Source organism: Haliotis rufescens, unplaced genomic scaffold (assembly GCF_023055435.1).
Source record: "Haliotis rufescens isolate VD_foot unplaced genomic scaffold, xgHalRufe1.0.p SCAF_31, whole genome shotgun sequence".
Lineage (NCBI taxonomy): Eukaryota > Metazoa > Mollusca > Gastropoda > Lepetellida > Haliotidae > Haliotis > Haliotis rufescens.
In genome coordinates, this window is record NW_025964013.1 from 2084507 (window position 1) to 2110236 (window position 25730).

Sequence of the window (25730 nt, forward strand, 5' to 3'; positions counted from 1 at the left end):
CACACTCCTTTCGTCTTTCTTGTTTGTTTCCACCCATACAATACACCGCCAACATGTTTTGCTGATTGTCATATTGCGCCATATTCCTTCCTGTTTCTTACATATCGTATATATACATATCGTAAATGACAAAAATCTGAGAATGAAAACCTATAATGGATATCAGGTGTTTAGTTATATGTGAGTCCATGCCATTGTGAAATGTGTCATTCCTAAGGTATCTGCTGTGCGTGATAAGGTTCTGTAACGCCGCATGATCTTTTCAACGTTAAGTGCTGTTTACAAGTCCCGCCCTCTTCACGGATGAGTCATTTAATTCATATCAGAGTTCGAGTCGTAGCTAGCAATTGGCTTCGATTACATTCCACGTTCTAACAACGTCATGCCCGTGCTCCTCACGTGTGCACACGTGGCCCCGACAACCTGCGCCATGTGGATACGTCGTGGTGCGTACTCAAATAGTGTTCAAAGCAGCGTTACCCTCACTCACTCACCCACCCACCCATATTGTTCAGAATTACGTATTCCAAGTGACAATGTATGACGCTACTCTGGTCATCGTTGCCTTTTTACAAAATGTCTCGCTGATAATATCGTTGTCAATATGAGCCATCTATTTGAAGCTCATCCGGTCTGTTCGACCATTGCTCCCAATACACTGTATCTGTGTAGGCGTTCCTACTTCAAAGAATCAGACAAATCAACGTTCAAAGATCTCAGCTCTAATCGGTCTCTCTGCCACTGTAACGGCATTATCAATTGATGATAATGCGAACTTGAATTACTGTAATGTGCGGAACGCATATCATATGAATTACTGAATTGAGATATGAAAGTAGTCCGATCGTTTTTGTTAACAACATGCCACGATAATATGTCGTTGAAATATGCATTTGACATAATGAAATCGTTTTTTTGTGTGATTACATTTTCGGGCAAACAGGTCAATGGAAACAAAGTTTCATAACCATCAATGTAAGTCAAATGGACCAGCCGTTTACATCAAATATAGGTTTACCTTACGGCTGCAACATGCTACTGATTTATACCATGCTTGGGTTGATGGTTGATTCCAGCATTGAGACACAGCAGGTGGGCCCGGATGTGGTGCATCCGTTATTCCAGCCTTTATTGATGTTTTCTGGTCTTTGCTAAACATTTCATTTTTCCACTTTTTATGACTGTTAGAATACATTTTAGCGCGTTATGGGAAATCATTTTGAACATTTTTGCAAAGATTAATCACAATTATGGATGAAACTTTGTATCTTATTACCATGACTATCTATATCGCGAAGGAGACATTTGTTCCCGTACTCCACATGTTGAACAAAGGGAAAGAACTTGCGGATGTAGTAACTGGCACCCCTCATTGATATTACCGTTAAGGGTCACAGTGGTGCAATGATGGTCCAGTGGTGGAGGTCGTGTTATTATCATCAACCCAGTGTTCGTCACGTGATTCACATCACCCCTGTGTTTGTCACGTGATTCACAAACCCCCCAGTATTTGTTACATGATTCACATTATCTCAGTGTTTGTCACGTGATTCACATCACCCCTGTGTTTGTCACGTGATTTACATCACCCCAGTGCTCGTCACGTGATTCACATCGTCCCAAGAAAAGACCCGAATCATACCTAGAAGTAATTCACTTGCTACCTGATATCCAACCGCGCTCACGCATCGTTTGGCTCCAGCATGGTTCGTCACAGATGCGGATTAAATGTCTCTTCCACGATATAGGCGCAAACATTGCTTAAAGCGGCGCAATAAAATACGCACACCCTCACTCACACATGTAGGTTTACATTGAATAATGGCTGCAAGTCTATGTACAGGTGCCCCTCAACAATCTATTTTACCCGGGGCTCCGTCCTTTGACGGATATGTGAATTAAAGACAAAACTCTATGTCTGTGATTTTTAACTCTGAGATAATGATTTGAAAAAAATATTGCCTGAGCAATAATGCATCCCTATGTCACACTGACCTAGCCTCACTGCAATGAACTCCCAGCTGCTCCCAGGTACAACATGACACAATATCTTGTCTCCGCGCCATGTCATCACACGCCCCACGCATGACCTCACCTTAATGGGTAGTGTCAAGACAAAACGTCATTCCTATAACATATTACACAACGGCAATACATGCACTGAATTATGTTATTAATGTGTTGTGACGTCTCACGGAGGTTCACCCAGGTCAGTGCTGGGTAAAAGCCTAAATACAGCTCTGCAATGCAGGCTCGAGATTTACAGCACTGGACATCCACATTCAATCCCTCTGAGTTAATCAGTTAGCACGCGCTTGCAAGAGAAATCATTGAGATTGATAGACAATGACAAATTATGACATTTATGTCGAGTCGATGCGACCATGGAAGGACCTTTACGACAATCAAATCATCATTACTCGCCCGTGGCCTCCCTTCGCTCTGTCATACATTAGGGCAATTAGAAGGCCGTGGAAGACACAGTGTGAAGAAGTAGACTGGCGGGCTCCCGCTACTCGTGTAATTGGTTACACAATACAGCTAGCATTGATTGTGCGCCGCTCCAGTGCTGAAACTGTCATTTCTTTATAGATGGCGGCAGCGGCCATAGCAACATGCTGCAAATCCACATCCTATACAATACTGTGTGGACATTTTATTTCTTCAGATTTGGCTTGCTTGGCCATCATGTGCTGAATAGTGTATGGCTACTCTGAAGGCACAGTCGCATAGCTATCATATAAGCATTCATAACCTGGGGTAAGCAGGGAGATTGTTAGCTTAGCTTAGGTCAGTAATAATGATCAGTAGCTCGGCGGCGGAGCAGTAAATGTTGCCTTGTTATTTGAGATAGAAGTGGTAGAAATCAGCTGCCAGGATAAATACTGTTATGGCTTTATGGGTTCTCAAATGATGTGTTTTGTTTTGTATGTCTCTTTGTGACTGGAAGGGGTGTTGTTATTTAAATTGTGAACGGTAAGGCGACGTTCCATCTCTGTTGTGATCGGTGGGAGAACGTTCCATCTGTTGTGAACGGTAAGTCAACGTTCCATCTGTTGTGAACGGTAAGTCAACGCTCCATCTGTTGTGAACGGTAAGTCAACGTTCCATCTGTTGTGAACGGTAAATCAACGTTCCATCTGTTGCGAACGGTAAGACAACGTTCCATCTGTTGTTAACGGTAAGACGACGTTCCATCTGTTGTGAACAGTAAGTCAACGTTCCATCTGTTGTGAACGGTAAGTCAACGTTCCATCTGTTGTGAACGGTAAATCAACGTTCCATCTGTTGTGAACGGTAAGACAACGTTCCATCTGTTGTGAACGGTAAGACAACGTTCCATCTGTTGTTAACGGTAAGACGACGTTCCATCTGTTGTTAACGGTAAGACAACGTTCCATCTGTTGTTAACGGTAGGACAACGTTCCATCTGTTGTGAACGGTAAGACAAAGTTCCATCTGTTGTGAACGGTAAGACAACGTTCCATCTGTTGTTAACGGTAAGACAACGCTCCATCTGTTGTTAACGGTAAGACGACGTTCCATCTGTTGTTAACGTTAAGACAACGTTCCATCTGTTGTTAACGGTAAGACAACGTTCCATCTGTTGTGAACGGTAAGACAACGTTCCATCTGGTGTGGACGGTAAGAAAACGCTCCATCTGTTGTTAACGGTAAGTCAACGTTCCATCTGTTGTTAACGGTAAGTCAACGCTCCATCTGTTGTTAACGGTAAGACAACGTTCCATCTGTTGTGAACGGTAAGTCAACGCTCCATCTGTTGTTAACGGTAAGACAAAGTTCCATCTGTTGTTAACGGTAAGTCAACGCTCCATCTGTTGTTAACGGTAAGTCAACGTTCCATCTGTTGTTAACGGTAAGACAACGCTCCATCTGTTGTTAACGGTAAGACAACGTTCCACCTGTTGTTAACGGTAAGACAACGCTCCATCTGTTGTTAACGGTAAGACAACGTTCCATCTGGTGTGAACGGTAAGACGACGTTCCATCTGTTGTGAACGGTAAGACAAAGTTCCATCTGTTGTGAACGGTAAGACAACGTTCCATCTGTTGTGAACGGTAAGACAACGTTCCATCTGGTGTGGACGGTAAGAAAACGTTCCATCTGTTGTTAACGGTAAGACAAAGTTCCATCTGTTGTTAACGGTAAGTCAACGCTCCATCTGTTGTTAACGGTAAGACAACGTTCCATCTGTTGTGAACGGTAAGTCAACGCTCCATCTGTTGTTAACGGTAAGACAACGTTCCATCTGTTGTTAACGGTAAGTCAACGCTCCATCTGTTGTTAACGGTAAGACAACGTTCCATCTGTTGTTAACGGTAAGTCAACGCTCCATCTGTTGTGAACGGTAAGACAACGCTCCATCTGTTGTTAACGGTAAGACAACGTTCCACCTGTTGTTAACGGTAAGACAACGCTCCATCTGTTGTTAACGGTAAGACAAAGTTCCATCTGTTGTGAACGCTAAGACAACGTTCCATCTGTTGTTAACGGTAAGACGACGTTCCATCTGTTGTGGACGGTAAGACAACGTTCCATCTGTTGTTAACGGTAAGACAACGTTCCATCGGTTGTGAACGGTAAGACAACGTTCCATCTGTTGTTAACGGTAAGACAACGTTCCATCTGTTGTGAACGGTAAGACAACGTTCCATCTGTTGTGAACGGTAAGACAACGCTCCATCTGTTGTTAACGGTAAGACGACGTTCCATCTGTTGTTAACGGTAAGACGACGTTCCATCTGTTGTTAACGGTAAGACAACGTTCCATCTGTTGTTAACGGTAAGACAACGTTCCATCTGTTGTGAACGGTAAGACGACGTTCCATCTGTTGTGAACGGTAAGACAAAGTTCCATCTGTTGTGAACGGTAAGACAAAGTTCCATCTGTTGTTAACGGTAAGACAACGTTCCATCTGTTGTGAATGGTGGGAGAACGTTCCATCTGTTGTGAACGGTAAGTCAACGTTCTATCTGTTGTGAACGGTAAGTCAACGCTCCATCTGTTGTGAACGGTAAGTCAACGTTCCATCTGTTGTGAACGGTAAATCAACGTTCCATCTGTTGCGAACGGTAAGACAACGTTCAATCTGTTGTTAACGGTAAGACGACGTTCCATCTGTTGTGAACAGTAAGTCAACGTTCCATCTGTTGTGAACGGTAAGTCAACGTTCCATCTGTTGTGAACGGTAAATCAACGTTCCATCTGTTGTGAACGGTAAGACAACGTTCCATCTGTTGTGAACGGTAAGACAACGTTCCATCTGTTGTTAACGGTAAGACGACGTTCCATCTGTTGTTAACGGTAAGACAACGTTCCATCTGTTGTTAACGGTAGGACAACGTTCCATCAGTTGTGAACGGTAAGACAAAGTTCCATCTGTTGTGAACGGTAAGACAACGTTCAATCTGTTGTTAACGGTAAGTCAACGCTCCATCTGTTGTTAACGGTAAGACGACGTTCCATCTGTTGTTAACGTTAAGACAACGTTCCATCTGTTGTTAACGGTAAGACAACGTTCCATCTGTTGTGAACGGTAAGACAACGTTCCATCTGGTGTGGACGGTAAGAAAACGCTCCATCTGTTGTTAACGGTAAGTCAACGTTCCATCTGTTGTTAACGGTAAGTCAACGCTCCATCTGTTGTTAACGGTAAGTCAACGTTCCATCTGTTGTTAACGGTAAGTCAACGCTCCATCTGTTGTTAACGGTAAGACAACGTTCCATCTGTTGTGAACGGTAAGTCAACGCTCCATCTGTTGTTAACGGTAAGACAAAGTTCCATCTGTTGTTAACGGTAAGTCAACGCTCCATCTGTTGTTAACGGTAAGTCAACGTTCCATCTGTTGTTAACGGTAAGTCAACGCTCCATCTGCTGTGAACGGTAAGACAACGCTCCATCTGTTGTTAACGGTAAGACAACGTTCCACCTGTTGTTAACGGTAAGACAAAGTTCCATCTGTTGTTAACGGTAAGACAACGTTCCATCTGGTGTGAACGGTAAGACGACGTTCCATCTGTTGTGAACGGTAAGACAAAGTTCCATCTGTTTTGAACGGTAAGACAACGTTCCATCTGTTGTGAACGGTAAGACAACGTTCCATCTGGTGTGGACGGTAAGAAAACGTTCCATCTGTTGTTAACGGTAAGACAACGCTCCATCTGTTGTTAACGGTAAGACAACGTTCCACCTGTTGTTAACGGTAAGACAACGCTCCATCTGTTGTGAACGGTAAGACAACGTTCCATCTGGTGTGGACGGTAAGAAAACGTTCCATCTGTTGTTAACGGTAAGACAACGCTCCATCTGTTGTTAACGGTAAGACAACGTTCCATCTGGTGTGAACGGTAAGACGACGTTCCATCTGTTGTGAACGGTAAGACAAAGTTCCATCTGTTGTGAACGGTAAGACAACGTTCCATCTGTTGTTAACGGTAAGACAACGTTCCATCTGGTGTGGACGGTAAGAAAACGTTCCATCTGTTGTTAACGGTAAGACAAAGTTCCATCTGTTGTTAACGGTAAGTCAACGCTCCATCTGTTGTTAACGGTAAGACAAAGTTCCATCTGTTGTGAACGCTAAGACAACGTTCCATCTGTTGTTAACGGTAAGACGACGTTCCATCTGTTGTGGACGGTAAGACAACGTTCCATCTGTTGTTAACGGTAAGACAACGTTCCATCGGTTGTGAACGGTAAGACAACGTTCCATCTGTTGTTAACGGTAAGACAACGTTCCATCTGTTGTTAACGGTAAGACAACGTTCCATCTGTTGTGAACGGTAAGACAACGCTCCATCTGTTGTTAACGGTAAGACGACGTTCCATCTGTTGTTAACGGTAAGACGACGTTCCATCTGTTGTTAACGGTAAGACAACGTTCCATCTGTTGTTAACGGTAAGACAACATTCCATCTGTTGTGAACGGTAAGACGACGTTCCATCTGTTGTGAACGGTAAGACAAAGTTCCATCTGTTGTGAACGGTAAGACAAAGTTCCATCTGTTGTTAACGGTAAGACAACGTTCCATCTGTTGTGAATGGTGGGAGAACGTTCCATCTGTTGTGAACGGTAAGTCAACGTTCCATCTGTTGTGAACGGTAAGTCAACGCTCCATCTGTTGTGAACGGTAAGTCAACGTTCCATCTGTTGTGAACGGTAAATCAACGTTCCATCTGTTGCGAACGGTAAGACAACGTTCCATCTGTTGTTAACGGTAAGACGACGTTCCATCTGTTGTGAACAGTAAGTCAACGTTCCATCTGTTGTGAACGGTAAGTCAACGTTCCATCTGTTGTGAACGGTAAATCAACGTTCCATCTGTTGTGAACGGTAAGACAACGTTCCATCTGTTGTGAACGGTAAGACAACGTTCCATCTGTTGTTAACGGTAAGACGACGTTCCATCTGTTGTTAACGGTAAGACAACGTTCCATCTGTTGTTAACGGTAGGACAACGTTCCATCAGTTGTGAACGGTAAGACAAAGTTCCATCTGTTGTGAACGGTAAGACAACGTTCCATCTGTTGTTAACGGTAAGACAACGCTCCATCTGTTGTTAACGGTAAGACGACGTTCCATCTGTTGTTAACGTTAAGACAACGTTCCATCTGTTGTTAACGGTAAGACAACGTTCCATCTGTTGTGAACGGTAAGACAACGTTCCATCTGGTGTGGACGGTAAGAAAACGCTCCATCTGTTGTTAACGGTAAGTCAACGTTCCATCTGTTGTTAACGGTAAGTCAACGCTCCATCTGTTGTTAACGGTAAGTCAACGTTCCATCTGTTGTTAACGGTAAGTCAACGCTCCATCTGTTGTTAACGGTAAGACAACGTTCCATCTGTTGTGAACGGTAAGTCAACGCTCCATCTGTTGTTAACGGTAAGACAAAGTTCCATCTGTTGTTAACGGTAAGTCAACGCTCCATCTGTTGTTAACGGTAAGTCAACGTTCCATCTGTTGTTAACGGTAAGTCAACGCTCCATCTGCTGTGAACGGTAAGACAACGCTCCATCTGTTGTTAACGGTAAGACAACGTTCCACCTGTTGTTAACGGTAAGACAAAGTTCCATCTGTTGTTAACGGTAAGACAACGTTCCATCTGGTGTGAACGGTAAGACGACGTTCCATCTGTTGTGAACGGTAAGACAAAGTTCCATCTGTTTTGAACGGTAAGACAACGTTCCATCTGTTGTGAACGGTAAGACAACGTTCCATCTGGTGTGGACGGTAAGAAAACGTTCCATCTGTTGTTAACGGTAAGACAAAGTTCCATCTGTTGTTAACGGTAAGTCAACGCTCCATCTGTTGTTAACGGTAAGACAACGTTCCATCTGTTGTGAACGGTAAGTCAACGCTCCATCTGTTGTTAACGGTAAGACAAAGTTCCATCTGTTGTTAACGGTAAGTCAACGCTCCATCTGTTGTTAACGGTAAGTCAACGTTCCATCTGTTGTTAACGGTAAGTCAACGCTCCATCTGTTGTGAACGGTAAGACAACGCTCCATCTGTTGTGAACGGTAAGACAACGTTCCACCTGTTGTTAACGGTAAGACAACGCTCCATCTGTTGTTAACGGTAAGACAACGTTCCATCTGTTGTGAACGGTAAGACAACGTTCCATCTGTTGTTAACGGTAAGACGACGTTCTATCTGTTGTTAACGGTAAGACAACGTTCCATCTGTTGTTAACGGTAAGACAACGTTCCATCTGTTGTGAACGGTAAGACAACGTTCCATCTGTTGTTAACGGTAAGACAACGTTCCATCTGTTGTGAACGGTAAGACAACGTTCCATCTGTTGTGAACGGTAAGACAACGCTCCATCTGTTGTTAACGGTAAGACGACGTTCCATCTGTTGTTAACGGTAAGACGACGTTCCATCTGTTGTTAACGGTAAGACGACGTTCTATCTGTTGTTAACGGTAAGACAACGTTCCATCTGTTGTGAACGGTAAGACGACGTTCCATCTGTTGTGAACGGTAAGACAAAGTTCCATCTGTTGTGAACGGTAAGACAAAGTTCCATCTGTTGTTAACGGTAAGACAACGTTCCATCTGTTGTGAACGGTAAGACAACGTTCAATCTGTTGTGAACGGTAAGACAACGTTCCACCTGTTGTTAACGGTAAGACAACGTTCCATCTGTTGTTAACGGTAAGACAACGTTCCATCTGTTGTGAACGGTAAGACAACGTTCCACCTGTTGTTAACGGTAAGACAAAGTTCCATCTGTTGTTAACGGTAAGACAACGTTCCACCTGTTGTTAACGGTAAGACAACGTTCCATCTGGTGTGGACGGTAAGACAACGCTCCATCTGTTGTTAACGTTAAGACAACGTTCCATCTGTTGTTAACAGTAAGACAACGTTCCATCTGTTGTGAACGGTAAGACAACGTTCCATCTGGTGTGGACGGTAAGAAAACGTTCCATCTGTTGTTAACGGTAAGTCAACGTTCCATCTGTTGTTAACGGTAAGACAACGTTCCATCTGTTGTGAACGGTAAGACAATGTTCCATCTGTTGTGGACGGTAAGACAACGTTCCATCTGTTGTGAACGGTAAGTCAACGTTCAATCTGTTGTGAACGTTAAGTCAACGTTCCATCTGTTGTTAACGGTAAGACAACGTTCCATCTGGTGTGGACGGTAAGAAAACGTTCCATCTGTTGTTAACGGTAAGACGACGTTCAATCTGTTGTGAACGGTAAGACAACGTTCCATCTGTTGTGAACGGTAAATCAACGTTCCATCTGTTGTGAACGGTAAGTTAACGTTCCATCTGTTGTGAACGGTAAGACAAAGTTCCATCTGTTGTGAACGGTAAGACAAAGTTCCATCTGTAGTTAACGGTAAGACAACGTTCCATCTGTTGTGGACGGTAAGACAACGCTCCATCTCTGTTGTTAACGGTAAGACAACACTCCATCTCTGTTGTTAACGGTAAGACAACGCTCCATCTCTGTTGTTAACGGTAAGACAACGCTCCATCTCTGTTGTTAACGGTCAGCACCTGTTCTATCTCTGTTAAGACAATGTTCCATCTATAACTTATAGCGTTTGTTGTTCATTTCCAATTTGGCAAAGATATATTTCATTTGTGTTTCTTTTGTGTCTCATGTGTGTCTCATGTGTCTCATCTGTGTCTTATCTGTCCTATGTGTATGTCATATGTGTCTCACCTGTGTCTCATGAGTGTCTTGTCTGTGTCTCATCTGTCTAGAGTTTGCCTAGAGAGCCCGAATATGCCAATGAACCTCCGTTCAATGTTTTGCAATAGTCATCAATAGCTGCACCAGATTTTAGAATCTGAATACACTTGTAAATAAAAGCGACAAAACATTTCTACAATCATAAGAAATCTCTTATATAGCACAAGCATGTGTTTTTGAATCACTATCAAATAGTAGGTAAATGAGTGTACACTGCCCTACCGGGGCATCCGTCATAAGTCAAGTCAATTGTACGCCTGAAGAAAAGCGGGAAGGTATGGTACAAGTCAATATAGGAAATTTCATCGAACTCAGCGTTTGTGAAGATCGAGGCGTGTACATGAACGCCTATCTCGTAAAACTCTTTAAGCCAACTTCTGTATTTTTCCAAGTTTTACAAGTTTATACAAACTGAGACAATTGATCTATCTTGTGCCTGCCAGCGGTATAGTAAATAAACTGAGAACAATGTCAATTGTGACGTGACAAATAAATGACGTCATGATAACAGTACAGGCCGGTCAGCTGACTTGAATGGGCATTCATAAATCGGTGACTGACCAATCAGAAAGCTCAAATTTCTACGTAGTATTGCTGATGTGACATGTACGCCGTACCCGTGAACATCCGGGGTAGACTAGGTTTCAGCAACCCCTGCTTACCGTAAAGGGCGACTCTGCTTGTCGTAAGAGGCGACTAACGGAATTGGGTGGTCAGACTCGCTGACTTGGTTGATGCATGGCATCGTATCCCACTGGATTGTCTGGTCCAGACTCGATTATTTCCAGACCGCCGTCATGGAGCTGGAATATTGCTGAGTGAGTTGTTAAACAACAAAGGAACAAACATGTACGCCGCCATTCGACGGGACTTTCAGAGACATGCTTTAATGGTTACAGCATAGGCTTCAACTGACAACGGCAACGGTAGCGTTAAATTTCATGTCGGCGACAACAACATTCTCACTTAGACCTGTGTTGTCATCCATATTGTTCCCTTCCAGTTCAGGACCCTTGGTGTGTCAGCACCAGTGTTGAAAACAGCGTTTGGCCCCATATTATTTTCTCAATCAAACACATACTCTTTGTCATGAATTGTGCTTCCACTGACCTCACATCGATTCCATGCAATCTCCTAGTTCGGTCCTTCATATACAGTAGGTGCCGCTGGTCGGAGGTCATGCCAGAGTCAACAAGCATGACCCTTGGTTTGCCAATATTAAGGCCGTGTCCGTACCAATAGAGCAGGACATGTTGACCCATTCCTTGTCATCACTAATTTTCAGTCATCAACTCATTATTTTCACCGCTATTTTGCCTTTTACGCCCAATACAATCTGTTTCGTCGAATACACAAGACTGGTTGTTGCCCGGCATTGACGTTATATAATTAGGGGGTACGGATGGCCCAGTCGTCTAAGGCGCCGCGATTCGCTGTGCAGAGTTGCGTCCCTTGGGCACGCCAGAAACCTATGATTGTGGGTTCGAATCCCGGTTCGCCCCGATTATGTTTCAAGGTTTGTCAGCACCATACCCGTGCTCGTGGGTTTCACCGAAGTGGTAAACGTCTGAGACCTGCATCACTTCGGGCTTTCCTCCCACACTAAGCTGACACGCCGCGATATTACTGGAATATTGTTAAAAGCGGCGTTAAACCCAACTCACTCACACGTTATATAATTAACCGAGGTAGCATATGACCTATTTTCATGTTTTTAGTTGACACCGTGATGTAACTGAAATAGCGCCCAAACTCCCTCAGTGACAGTCATTAATACAGTGAGTCTTTCTTGTTTGTTTAACGTTAACCAATCGGTAACCGAATCAAAGAAGCTTAAATATGATAACCTGCCTGAATACGTTTCAGTCTACATTCATTCCAGATATACCCTGTAATAATTGGTTTTTGAGACCCGTCTATTACTAGTGTAAGTCGATATTGGTTTGGTATACACAAAATACCACCATACCTGTGAAAGCACGCTTGTTATTCCCTTAACCTCTACGGTATTGTGTTAATTCATTTCCCTGCTGAGATAGAAACGTGGCGTAGCCATCGGGAAGCACAAGCTATTCTTGTATTACACGTCCTGCAATGAGATACTTGAGTCGGCATTGATTCTCAAATGGGTTTTATTTCCTGAAGTTTGTGAGATGAATATTTGATAGACCCCACTATACATGCAAGAGACAAAGTCGCTGTGAATCAGCGGGCGCCTCGCATAGAAGTGTCCGTCTTACACAGTAGACATCAATATAGCGTGAATTGCAGCGCAAACAGAGAATATTGAATAAATAAACTGCCACACACATTGCCATACACTGGTTAGATTATCATCGCGAAATGGAATCTAAATAGCACCTTGATAACATACTTCTTTTCAACACTGTTTGCTGATTTTTAGTTCATTTTATGGGTGTGCAATGATTAACCATAGGAGACAATAGTAGTAGTGTTATTATAGGCTGTACGGTAGTTGTATGGGGAGGACATATCAGACAGAAGCGTGCGTGATAGTTTCATACCCGCCTTCATTAAGAGAAAACTCTATGTTAATATTTAGCCAACAAATTCGGTTTTAAGAGACCGTATTTACAACTCTAAAACCCCTTGTTACCATCGCTAGGACTAATGTTTTCTTTAACTGGAACTTTATTTATTCACATGCTTGCGCTTTCAAACTAAATGTCGTTCTTAAATCGTGTTCCTGAAGGCTTTCCATATCACACGTATCAGTTATGGACACATCCGCATCTCCAGTCCTGCTGAAGGCGAGTATCATCACCAAATCTCTTGTTTGTGGAGATAGTTGCGTTAGCAAACACATTTCGCTTTTCGGGACATTCAACAATCAATTACAGTCTATTACTGAAAACAAATATTCAAGAATCAATTCTAAAACCGTCTTTAGATTAGGACATATTCACAAAAGCAGCAACACATTACCTGATTAGTTTGTTTATTTTCATATCGTTTTGTGATGCCCTTCATCACTTGGGGATGATCGGAACTTGCTGCTTCGACAGGCTGACACTTTGCTTTCCAAGTTTAGATGTTAGGCGTTTAAAATGTGACTAAAACAAACACGATATTCTTCGGAGGGGAGATGCTGTATGACAGCCTTCGTGACTGTTGGCTTGACGGACTAAATGACACATTACGGCAGAAACTACTTGTCACAACAAGATGGCGCGCCACTTCCGGTGGCTGTAGATTCAAATACGGAAAAAACGACAAAGACGACGAAGTCAATTTGTCAGTGTTAATGTCGGACGACGGAGACGAGCACCGGTGTGTATGTAGACGTCGGTCAACAAACCTCGATGTCAGAAGGCCAGGACTCGACATCAGTGCTCCACAATTACCACCATCCCTTCAGAAGCAATCCCACGCAGTCTGGACGATATGCATTAAGGCATGCCTTTAGGCCAAGCGTATACAAGCTGTATAACGGTGTTTAATGCTAACGCATTTGTAACATTATAACATTAGATATACTGATAGTCCAGATGGTCCTATATATACATTTGATCGAAGATGGATTATTTCATGGACGACACATATCCCTGGAATATGAAAATAGTTTATGGCTTCAAGCAAATACATATGCTTCTAGTTTAGACACGTCGGAAGTGATGGCCTGATAATACCACTGACATATTGTCTTACCGAACACATTCTCGAAGCATATCCATCTCCGCTCGATAGTGGGTCTTGAAAGTACTTTCCGCAAGGACAAATTGATCCGCAAGGTACAGAAACCCGTCCGATAACCAACACATGTAATGTCATCTAAGTGACACTGTTTTGCCGTACATTGTCCAGCGCATCCATTTAACTTGTAAGTGATGATGGTATTCGGTCTGCGCTCTCTTCTGTATCTAATGGTTAGTTTCGTGTATTTGGGTAGTTGTGGTATGTTTTGTGGCAGATGTCCTGCCTTGACACAAAGCATTTGAGGCCCACTTCATCGCTCTAGTAGATCTTCTGTCACTGCCCCAGCCAGTCTATTAACATCTCGGATAATTTCGATCTCTACTTAAACCAGGACAATAAACCTCCCTGAGCGGCTCGATGTTCGCCTGGCCAAACACAAGGTCCTACCAGGAGCCATAAAACCAGCTTTCTTTGGCTTTCAAGCCATTTCGATTACTTTAGTTCTTACACAGACTTTTCTGCACTGCTAATGTCATTACGTTTGTTGAAGTGGCCACTTTTGTCAAACATCTTCACTGAGCTATTGACCAAGATGTTTGACCGACTCAAATTGTACAAATGTTAAAGTGGCGCCTTAGAACTGATTTGTAGTAACGCTAAAGTGGCGCCTAAGAAATATTTTGTACAAATGTTGAAGTGACACCGCAGCCTCTGCGTATAACGTTTCCGTGGCGCCAACGACGTCATCTGTATCAACGCTACAGGGCCAGGGCGGAATTGTCGTTTGAAATAAAAATCGACAACTTCATTGACGCCAACCATTGCACCATCTCTCTCTCTCTCTCTGCTAAGCTTGTTATGCCATACGATCTTGAGTTAGAACTTGGTAAATGTGAAGTTCCATAAGAATTGCGCAACGGACTATTTTTGGTGGTATTTGGTGTTAATGCAGAGAGGTATACCAGAAACAAGGAAACTGCATTGTTTCGACGGTACCGGTTTGCGAGTGAGCAAATATGACGGCAGGTGACGCAGTTTGCCCATTTTCAGAATCGAATCCGGGTCTTCGGCGTGACGAACCATCGTAGACCGGTGTCTGGTTTTCTAACGGATGTGGTGTTTTGGGGTGTTCTGATGAATCTGTATTTCTTCTTGTCATCCTATCAATTTGCACTTCCGATGGAGTATGCTACTATCGCTTCTCTTGCTGGCCATTGTCTCTGACACCAGAGTCGCCACTTAAGTTAAACAGTGGTCTTCATCAATATGCATGAACTGTGTACAACCGGTATCTCTGACAGGGGGCGTGTCAGTCCATCGGCCTTCCGCATCCCCAGCTACTAAGTCTTGAGGGGTCATCCCTCTTGACACAGTCCATGGTTCATATCAATATACGCCGATACTATTTTCGACTGTTTCAAGTCATCAGTTGACTGGATGGAGAGCCTCGTGTCTAGTAAAACGGTCCTTAGTTTCTTTGGCTGTACATGTATGTCTGATGAATAGACAATAGGTATTCTAGACCGCTTATACTGTCATCGGCCGTGACCGAAGTACTTGTGCAAATGTATTTAGAGAGAGCGAGTGAGTGAGTATGGTTTTACGCCGCTTTTAGCAATATTCCAGCAATATCACGGCGGGGGACACCAGAAATCGGCTTCACACATTGTACCCATGTCGGGAATCGAACCTGGGTCTTCGGCGTGACGAGCGAACGCTTAAACCACACGCTACCCGACCGCCCCTAAATGTATTTAGAAACTAGCGCTAAGATAAAATTGTTTGAAGTTGTAAACCCAGTGTACAAAATGAAACTGAAAAGTAAATGCAGTAAGAATGTAGATGAAATTATTGCCTAAAATTTCATTGCAAATTACCTTCGTAATCGTAAGGATTGAGATTACCTTCGTAATCGTAAGGATTGAGTGTCTTCTTGTACGAACAGGAATCAAATGGTAGTACCAAGCTATTTCACGTGTGGGTCTTTGTGTGGGTGTGTGCGTGTGTGTGAGTGGGTGTCGTGTGTGATTTCGGTAAATGATCTTGGTGTGTGGTGTGTGAGTGTGGTGTGTGAGTGTGTGGTGTTTATGTGTGTGCGCCGTGCGTATGTGTGTGTGCGTGTGGTGTGTGCGCGTGTTTTTGGTGTGTGGTGTGCCTGTGTGTGATGATCGTGTGCGTTCGTCAATGATATATGACCATATGTCCAGGGGCGTTGCCACCCGGACGTCCCATATCAGTATTGTATTTGTATTGACGTCATGATCATACTCTGTCCGTCGACTTGGCCAATAGTGGGCGCAACATCTAACGTCACGGGCACTGTAAAGGGTTGCTGATGAGAATAACAACCATGTCTGCACATTGATGTTCCGGTTGATGTATAGGGCATCCCCGATTACATGAACAGACTTGAAAACACAGTGAATTTATCTCCACTCTACAGAGACACAATGACAAAACAAAGTCTTTGGCTGTTGTGGAAATGATGAGTGAGGTGACAACGGGTGAGCCTCATATTTTCGGGAAGTTGAAATGTCAACTTTAGGGATCAGTGCAATCTGTTGCAATCTGCGTATATGTTTGCTTCGTGCACCCGAACCATGATTGGGACCATAGAACCGCCTCAATGAGACACAATAAAATCACGAAGGCAAATATCCTGGCAGCATTATTTCAAGTGAAATCCCCGAGAAAATAAAGCGACCTTTGTAATGATTTGTTCTTAAGTACACACCTCTTGTATGACGTCTAAACGTTCTACAGGAAGTCTAAGCATTGTGAAGCGGTAGACATGACGTGAGAGATTAGCACCACAAGTCCACACGTGTTGGTTTTACTGAACTTCACAATACATTCTCTGTTAATTGTTCGTCACATGTTCCACCTGAAACATATTACCACACTTGATGTAAATAATGTAGGAACCAGCACACGTTATTAAGCAACGTTAACGAAAGTAAGATCAGTGTTTGCATAAAGGGCGGGTTTGCAAAGAAATTGCTTCTCAGCAAATATTTTCTTTCGCATTAATGCGGTCAGCAAAATCCTAGTCTAACGTAGATTCAATCATGACACGCAAGAATGCTTGATTAAAATTCGCCAAAATAAGATTAAATCTGGTATATAATTGCACTCCTTTTGACATGCCTTTTCAAAAGAAAAACTTTCGTATGCAAACATCGGTCTATCGACAGCCAGCGCATGGCTGATATAACAATGGCTGCCGATAACCCGTTAGAACTGAAAACGTTCGACCTCAGACCAATTATGATAAATATTATATTTTAGAATACACACAATTGCGTCAAAAACACACACCACTGTGTCAGGGCGACACAATCATCGGTCACAAAAAGCGACAATCTCCCAGACGCTCTCGTGTCTTCAGCTTATTGCGGAGTTTCCAGCGTTTTTGTCACTGTTTCCATGACCTGTCAACTCTACAGTAGAAGAGACCAAACAGTGGAAGGATGCAACAGGCTGCGATGAAATTCAGTCATATATGTCTATGGATTTTCTATCTCTTATTTTGAACTTGTCAAAAACATGTCATGTTTGTGTCCCCTTTTCGTCACGTCACAGCGTGTGCTGGCCATGTGAGAATACGCTTTCGCATATTATACATACATAAGCTCACGGTTACAAATTGTAGGAAGGGGTATCTAATATACAGTTAGACTACCTCAAATCTCAAAACACAGAAGATTTATCTGCTAATACGAACCACTGGCTGACCAATTCAGAATGCAGGATTCTAAAATGCCATGGTTCAATATTACCACTGCTGATTTCAAAATTAATTCTTGTTTTGTGATTTATTTCAGATAATTATTATTCACAAACGTCTGCATTCTCAATGATAGTATAATAATCCAATCGATTTTCTAAATGCTGTTTACACAGGTATAAAGATAGTGATTGCTAATTTATTCTGTTTGCTGGTACATTGGCTCCATGATCACAAAAAACTACCAGTTACAGTTACAGATCCCTTTAAAGAGAGGCATTACTACACATGCACCTTGCAGTCTCCCATTTTTAGCATAACTAAGTTTCATCACTGTGCACTTAACAGAACCATTCGCTTCGTGTCTATAGTCCTTTCGACATCCGAAGTGTGATACACTAATATGATACTCTGCTTCATCATAAAAACACTGGTTACATCTGAGGAGGCAATCGAAGAAGACCTGTTCAAGGAGACGTGCGACCAGAGATGAAGATTGAAAGAAAATGTGTGCTTCTATTGATGATCTGTGAGCTCCTTTGCTGCTGGTTCCGTGGCATCACCCGGTATTCATCCTATGTTGAGAGCTGCTTGATGGTGAATTTTGCCGTTTTACGCCGTGTTTCGTCATTTAGCGAGCTTGTCCATGTCAATAGAGTGTCGGGGCCAACTCCAGCAGTATCGATTGGCGTGGTGGCCGCGTCTTCTACCTCCATGAACGGCTTTCTCAAGCTGAAAAAGCCAGTCAGCGGAAAGAAGCTGAACACCAAATGAAAAAGATTGTTTGCAAAGTTGGGAGTGTTTATCAGATGTTATCCAATGAGCTAGTGTGTTTTTCCAGGCGAGTTGAATCAGCCCGTCACGCCAGCGGAAGTCCGAGCCCTGGCTTCCGGCGTCTGACTTACACACACTCTCAGGAAAGCACACAGGCTTGAAAAAGAGTTTTTCATTAGCATCAGCAGTGTTCAAACAAGACACTAGGCTCCAATGCAAATATAAGAAATTCATATGGACATGTTCAATGTTTACACGCTGGACAATGTGCACATACAGCTTTTCCTATGCAAAATAATGAAATTGGATCTCGTTACATGTCTTAAGTGATACAGCTATAGAAACTAGTTAGATATTTGTAAAACAATTCTTCACACTTGTGTGGACCATATATAAAAATATGATTAAAGTATAAAAGTACTACATGTATGTTGCATAAGCCACACACTACTGATGGGCTCGACTCGACAGTTTTCTCTTCATTACATTTCCTCTTAGTAACCAGTATTTGAAACTGTTTATCAAGCCGGGTTTATGAGTGGCGTGCGAGTTGCGCATCTTAGCCCTGCCAGGGCCAGCTGAATGTTGGTTGAATGTGTCAACATGGTTTGTTGGCACCATGCAGTGCCCGGCTTCACCAAAGTGGTCAACGTCTATGCCTCTCTTCCCCTATTTAACTGGCACATTATAACTGAAATACTTGAGTTAGGTCGAACTCATCAACCAACTTTACTGGAAAGAAACTGCTTCACATCTATTTTCAGATTGTTGCAAAGTAAAAACTTTCTGGCAAGAACTTCAAGATAAAATTGTATTAAGAATTAATTTTCCAGGCAGCACATTTTCTTGGTCACAGAAATAACGATCCAATAACTGTAATTCTGATTCTATTCAAATACATCATATTCAATTATTGATTAACTAAGCGTATATCAAATTTTCCGTTCATGCAGCAGGAACTCTATAAATACTAATTACTATGTCCTTTCAAAATGTTCTGCCATCTTAAGTTCCTAAATTGACTGCTTCTGTTATTTCTGGTCCATGTGTCATAACCTATTTAAAGTCATGTTAAATGTGTTGTATATTATCTTTGCAAATGTAAAACGTAGCCGTGTGCAATCTGTACAAAAATGCAACAAAAACCAAATTAAAAAACAAAACAAAAAAAACCCCAAAACGTCATCCCTCATATTCTGCTCCCCATTCTAAAGCATCTGTGACCTAGTGGGCCGTTACACACACATGCACATTGCATGACGTTTCAAAAACTCAACTATAGTGCTCCACTTACATCTAACAATGACTCAAATTTCATTTTCACCCCTTTTAGAAATGTTCCGTTCCATTTATACTACATACGAGGATCCGATGATTCGCCGCCATCTTTAATTGATCTAAACACAGTCCACTGTACGATTCCGACTGTATCATAGGCATGTGTTTATACATAAAGTGTTGATAACAGGTGTCCGCGAAAAGGTGAGAGTATCCTGTCCCGGCACAAACACATGCAAAGGCAGGTCAGTCTATAGGAAGAAACACGGGAACATAAGGTACAATGCCTCGGTAAAGCTCTCAGAAAGTGCTATGGTAGACATGTCGAGGACATTTACGAATTTTTCGGATGATTGACAAAAATAGTCATCAAAACACTATAAAGATCCGGGTTGGAAATGGTCTTCAACAACCCATGTTTCTCGTAAGAGGCGACTATCAGGACCGGGCCGGGTTGTGATTCTCGCTGACCAGTATGATGCTTGGTATTTATCCCAAATGCGTATATCATTGCTCATAATATCAATCACTGGATGGCCTGGTCTATACTCGATCACATACAGTTGTACAATGTACAATGTTGCTCGGATATTGATGCGTGAGGCGCTGAACAGCAAAGAGACAAATCATTCTTTCAAACAGCTCGCCATGTTTTTTCTTTAAAGAGCCCGAGGGTTGTTGCCGTCTCGAGCAGGTTTCATTAAAAATGAAGTCTTATTTCTTGTGTTACTGTTGCTGTATTTGTAACCATTAAAATCGATACTAATGTCTTTGAATTTCTCAGTCACGCTGTTCTTAGACAGTGTTAGAAAGATCTGGTGTGAACAAGATATATGTACTCGACAGTCAACAACCACTGATGTCAACCACAGATATCTGACGAGATTTCGCGTTGTTTTCTTATACCATCTCACACTGAAATTCAATTATTACCTCTTTGGCGGCGGCCATATTTAGAAACCTCAAAAAAGCAAGTCAGTAAAATGTCTGTAATCTCATTGAAACGACCAATCAAAGCATCTTTGCATAGCAAAGGGGCACTACAGTTTGTTGACGTTAACATCTATCGCTATTACTGTTCAATTTAGACATAGTAACTTGTTTAACCTCTTGACATTCCCTGGTCCTTCCACAACCTCCTCGCCTGTATCTACACACCGCTAACACCGTCATCGCTGGCTGCTTCCGGTTTCACGCTAGCTTATTAGCCTTCGATACACTGACCGGTCTGTGATCGAATCTAACCTCATTAGTCAGTTGGCTACAGCGCTGATACCGCGCTACCTAACACGCTCCAATTACCTACCTAGGGTTCCCAACAATTCTGATGTCGCCCTCTAAAGGGCGATAACTCGCCCTAGTAATAAAATTGATTCCAGAATATTATCAGTATGTAGACTTTAATTGCCCCTAGTTTTCCTACCAATCCTCTGAAGAGCTCTTAAAAGGGACCTAAGCGTGGCGGGACATGCGCGGTCAATATCATCTAAATTGTGCCTTTTCTTTTGGCAGGCTGTTGGCTCTGTGAGCAACGCGACAGAAGTGGTGGTGTGCAGTGGTAACTGTGCTTCAGCCTGGAGTAAAGCGGGGCGGCTTCGACTTGCTGCTATGTTTCTGTGGACTTAATATTCGCCAACAGAACAACGTACAAGGAGCTCAATAAGGTAGGAACACAACGTGTGCATCATGTCAATAGTGATGGCTCTCGTTACCCTGGTATTCCAGGAGGATGTGATTTATGAACGAACATTACAGTTTTACTTTGCATCATGTAACACCATCAATGTGACGCCTCGAATGAGGACATGAATATATGCAATCCTAGACTGCAACATATACAGTGTTCCTGCTGATATTCTGTGGTGTTTAGTATGGCGACATCTAGTATTCACGGAATGATGTTTATTTTATAAGGAATAGTATATGCCTGGTTTCATTTTCAACGGGTTATTATAACGGTTAAATTTAGCAATAACGGAGTTCAATACTAAGCAACATGCTTTCCGTTTCCTGCTAACAACACGCTTCTAGTTGTACGCGTCGGTACAAATGACAGATTATCGGCGCTTTCTCAGACGACCCTTATGCCGGAGGAGATCAATATAGCCCTCAATGAATCAAGGTCAGATATAGGATTTTCGCGATTTTTACTTAAAGAAATATCAGAACTGGGCGGCAGTAAAACAGGGCAAAATGACATTTTCTGCCCCTTCCTAACATGCCTCACAGTGAATGTATATCCTCAAAGGTTTGAAGAAAAGGAATTAAGCAGCAATTTACTGTGATGATTTACAATCAATATCTTCTGATGGTGGATTACGTACTGGGATTTGCTGCTGCTGCTGTTGGGCCTGTTGTGACATCTCTTGATTTGTCAAAGCTTTTTGTGCTTCCGCTAAATGTTCTCAGTTATCCATCACTCCTCGTGGGTATTTGGTTAAGAATTTTGAATTCCTTTAAATGCCCAGAGAATTTCAATTTCCATCACAATCTAGTTAAGCTCTTCTTCAAGCCAATTGATTGCATGTTAAGTCAATAATCACCGCTCCGGTACAAAACACATTTCCATGTGAAACAATTTACAGGAATTTGATTAACATGAAGCAAAGAATGAAGATAAAGTTAGCCAAGACGTAAGACGTACACACTATGTTTTATTGAATTACGTTGCCAGATCACATTTATTAATTTGCTTCCAAAGGATGCAAGATCTAATCATCAATTCCTGTACACCGAAGTCGGCACAAGGAACTGAAGCATGCTATATGACCCCATTAATGTACTAATCGATTGATAAACTCGTGTAAGCGAGATCCGTTTCTTTATATATCCCATCCTTATACAGCATGTGCAATACATTATAGATCATAAGGCATAATTGTACTGGGGTAAGCAATCAATATTAACGTGATTTATGTTAAGTCCTTATGAAATATGAATAGGTTACTTGCACAAGTTTCTTTAGCTATTATGTATATACTTAGCCGTTATGTTTTTATTTAAGTTGTATGCGACAACACGTTCATGTATTGTTCTGGTGTTAACTTAAATATCAAGGCGACAAAACCCTGTCCATAATTACAATAATTCTCTACTAAAAGCAGTGCCCTTTGTACGGTTCCGACTGTATCATAGGCATGTGTTAATGAATCAGTATAGAACAGTGATGACACCAGGTGATCGTGGCAAGATGAGCGTACCACCGGTAGCACCCGTCACAACATTGAAAAGTCAACAGCAGGGGCATAGTCTTGATTATCTGCCGATATAGATACCACTGAGCGTAAAATACAAAATAGTGGTACAATTATATGAGTCCATGACTTAATATCAATAATGACACCAGGTGTTTGCGAAAGGAGTAAGCACGTGACACATGTGACACAACCAAAACACTTACAGGTTTTATAGACTTCATCCATTTAAGAAATAATGATCAACAAACGCACAAAACACGTGCACCACAGGCAGTTTCAAAGCCACGTTGGTATTTGTTTGTAAAGACGGAACATCATAGTGTCTATATCTTTTGTTTACTGTGCACGCATGGACAATTTTTTTAACACTATATGTTATATTCTGTATTATTTACTGTTTATTAATTTTAGTACAGTTTCTTCTTTTAGCTTCAGTCACGCTTAGCGAAAAACCGATATCATGGTTGTTATCTACTATAATACATGTACGCGAAACCTTGAACCTCAATGCTGTCAAACCAGACAAAAAAACATCACTGCAACACCATTTTAATGATTCACACACACCATCCTAATGATTATTCAATTTTCAGACCGTAAAGAGAATATTATGCATAAGACATGACATTGTATGTGATAATGTATTTTCGTACTTTTGAACATACAAGTATTTTATGTGCGTGTGATAAGGACAAATTTGCAACATTTTGAGAAAGAATATAAAGAATGATATAATCGTTGCTTTATGAATTAAAAACTCGTAACATGCAATGGTAAATTTATATCTCAATAGAACACGTGTTTAAAGAATAAGGGTGGTAGTGCGACACTTCTTATGACATATTGAGAAATAATTAATTCAAGAAGAATTGTAATGAAATTATTTTATTTTGAAAAATAATAACTAAAGAGGAATTTGTCTATTTTATAAATTGTTAATTTTCCTGCCAATCTGCATCACTACTCGCCATACAGATGCAGTGGTACTGTGGCAGATATTGCTGACTGATGATGCCCTCAATGAGGTCCCAGTGAGCATCGTCTTCTCCATTGTGTAAAACTGGTATTAGAATGTAGAGGTATCTGTAAATGAATGAGTACGGTACGGTTTGGGAAAGGTTAATCCCAGGTGGATCACTACAGCTACATATGACATTAGATTAATTAACTACACGTGGATATGTATTGTTCTGGTGATAGGGTTCAACGGCTCGCGGTTCATAATGACGGACGTTCGCAACAGGAGCCCCTTCCGGTCCTCACGACACATGTCTCCTAACACGCATGCGCGCAGCAGGTATATCCGTCTAATGTCAACCTAAACCGCACGATGCTTGTGCTGGGGTCTGATTTGACAGACGTCAACGTCCGTTTGAGAAAGGACAAATAAGACAAAAATTCGTAGGGGTGTTATTGAGTTAACATTTAAAGACATCACAGAAATGACTCAAGAGGTTGCAGCTGAACCACGCGATAATGCATATACATACTCAAGTAGAACTAGTTCTAATGTTGTTTAAAGGAAAATAATGTCGACATGTAGTGTGTGAGAAAGCATCCTTTATTCAATGACTAGTTTCATTTCAGGTCTTTGGAAAGCATTTAGAAGTGATACACATAAGGAAGAGAATTTATGGATGTCAACTTCTTTATTACGAGGAACACAATGTTTCGGAGTATATGCTTACTCCTTCGTGATTGAATTAAGGATGCTTTCTCACCTGATGAAGGAGTAAGCATATACTCCGAAAGGTTATGTTCCTCATAATAATGAAGTTGACATCTACATGTATAAATTCTCTTCCTTAGTTTCATTTCCCCTTCTACTGAGGGGGGTGTAGTGTGGTGATGTGGGGATTACTGCTAGTTCCATGCAAAGGTGAACAAACCAACGGTGTATTTCAGTCACTATAAGCAATGTAAGAGTCTTCTTGCCTTTCCAATATTAAAAACAATTCGTGATGAATCATCTGTGTTAATACCAAATGTTATCACAATTGTTCAACTGAGCATCTCAATAGTATTATCATCTTGCTTCAAACACACCTGACGATTATACGATTTCATTTTCTTCAAGTGCTCAACAATGAAGAGTGTTATAAATATCGTTCCAGTAAGGAGCAGTAAAATAGTTACATGACATGTGAATTCCTCTGAGGTATTTATTTGCACCGAAACAATCCGCTTATTACATACAGTTAACTCAAAGGGACCACTCATTTTAGTTCGTAATAACCGTAGTTCGTTATAAGCATATATACAACAAATGGCCGGGACTGAAAAATAAGTTAATTTTATCGGTCAGTTCGTTATAATCGTGTTCGTTATAAACGTAGTTTACTGTTTTACCATATATACAAACATCAGTGGAATCATATCCATGGAAACATCATAGCTATTTTCTTACACCGTGACATACTTGTATTTGAATTACAGAATCCGAAATCCATTCCCCGATGCCATGTCCTTCTTCCCTGGCAATAGTAATGTGTCAACCCCATCGGATGCTTTCTCTGCCTCGTTGCAGGAATTGATACAGCGACTACAGACTTGACAGAGGAATAAACGTTTCTTTAAGCATCCCTGGTATCTCAGATATTTGTCAAGATGAGATCAATGTCACATGTAGATATTTAAAAAAATACCCTATTAAAGTTACATGTGCCTGGGGAGGCTAAGGACACTATAGCGGTGTATCTAGATAACAATCCAATTATTTGTCTTTGGCGACTGTAACCAGTCAGTTTTTTCGTTGAAGAGCAGAAACTAAACGTTTCCAAATTACATTAAGTGTGTCAACAATACTCGAATATCCCCCAAAATGAAATAAATTGGTTTGGTGGGCAAAATGATGAGC

At 41.8% G+C, this 25730-nt stretch overlaps 1 protein-coding gene across 2 annotated transcripts in view; it reads left to right on the plus strand.

Moving 5' to 3' along the window:
* The window catches only part of LOC124136774 (muscarinic acetylcholine receptor M2-like), a 264939-nt gene that overhangs the window by 14627 nt on the left and 224582 nt on the right, over positions 1–25730 (plus strand). For both annotated transcript variants that reach the window (XM_046502800.2, XM_046502798.2), the window contains exon 2: positions 21189–21340. The gene's annotated coding sequence lies outside the window, so the exon portion shown is untranslated. The remainder of the gene's footprint in view (positions 1–21188; positions 21341–25730) is intronic.